The sequence below is a fragment of the Micromys minutus genome (assembly GCF_963924665.1).
Source record: "Micromys minutus genome assembly, chromosome: 21".
NCBI lineage: Eukaryota > Metazoa > Chordata > Mammalia > Rodentia > Muridae > Micromys > Micromys minutus.
In genome coordinates, this window is record NC_137956.1 from 28,188,246 (window position 1) to 28,189,599 (window position 1,354).

At 42.0% G+C, this 1,354-nt stretch overlaps 1 pseudogene across 1 annotated transcript; it reads left to right on the top strand.

Annotated features, from left to right (window-relative positions):
* The first annotated feature begins 393 nt into the window (after nucleotides 1–393).
* Nucleotides 394–738, top strand: LOC308434307 (large ribosomal subunit protein eL30-like; annotated as a pseudogene). The gene has a single exon. The product of its transcript is annotated as a large ribosomal subunit protein eL30-like (transcript).
* The last annotated feature ends 616 nt before the right edge of the window (nucleotides 739–1,354 follow it).

A 1,354-nucleotide genomic window follows, 5' to 3' on the forward strand; every position in this document is an offset into this window, starting at 1 on the left:
GGATATTTTCAACCTTACATTGTTTCTAATTTGCCTGTTAATTTATGGGGGAGGGATATAATGAAAGATATGAGAGTCTTTTTGTACAGTCCAAATAGCAAAGTTACACAACAAAGTTTGATTATGGTTATTTGTATAACCAAGGGTTAGGAAAGCAAAATCAGGAGGGATTGGAGCCCATTATAGTTACCCTAGGGAAGGAAAAACAGGACTAGGGTATTTTTAATGGAGACCACTGACAAGCCTGCACTCCGTGCAGATAAAATTGCTTGGAAAAGTGATGTTCTTGTATGGGATGTATCTGTAAGAGATCAGTGGTCTCACCTTTCTCACTCCCCGGCCATCTGGGTGGCTAATCTTGGGTGGGCGTTGTCCCGCACATAAGGCAAGAAGATGGTGGCCGAAAAGAGGACGAAAAAGTCTCTGGAGTTGATCAACTCTAGGCTCCGGCTTGTTATGAAAAGTGGAAAGTACGCGTTGGGGTACAAACAGACTCTGAGATGATCAGACAAGGCAAAACAAAGTTGGTTGTCCTCGCCAACAACTGCCCAGCTCTGAGGAAATCTGAGATAGAACACTACGCCATGTTGGCTAACACTGGTGTCCATCACTACAGTGGCAATAATACTGAACTGGGCACAGCGTGTGGGAAATATTACAGAGTGCACATGGGCTGTCATCGACCCAGGTGACTCTGATATTATTAGAATCCTGCCAGAACAGACTGCGGAAAAGTAAACAGTTTTCCCTTAATAAAACTTTGCCAGAGCTCCTTTTGAAAAGAGAGAGAGAGAGAGAGAGAGAGAGAGAGAGAGAGAGAGAGAGAGAGAGAGAGAGAATGAGAGATCAGTGGTCTCTTCAGAAAAAATCCTGGCCAGTCAACAGCTAGTGCAGGAGCAATTGCAACCTTGCCACATTGAACCATAGAGAATGCACGTATTGTATTTACAGATGGCTCATCTAGTGGGAAGGCAGCATATGTGATTGGATCACATGTTCATTCTTTTGAGTTTCCCCCTGCTTCAGCACAGATAATTGAACTATGTGCTGTATCTGCTGTTTTTCAGATGCTGAAAAAATCAAGCTTTTAACTGATAGCCAATACATAGCTTATGGTTTACAATTGCTTGAGATTATTTCTTTGTTAGATACTGCTAATTCTCAAAATTTGCAATTACTTATGCAAATAAAACTCAATTTAAGAGAATGTACTGGTACATACTTTGTAGGACATTAAAGAACTCACAGGATGGAGCAATGGTTCTGCAGATAAAACACCTGTTGTTGTTGCAGAGGACCTGGGTTTTATTCCCAGCACCCACATGGTGACTCGTAACTCTAGTTCCAGGAGATA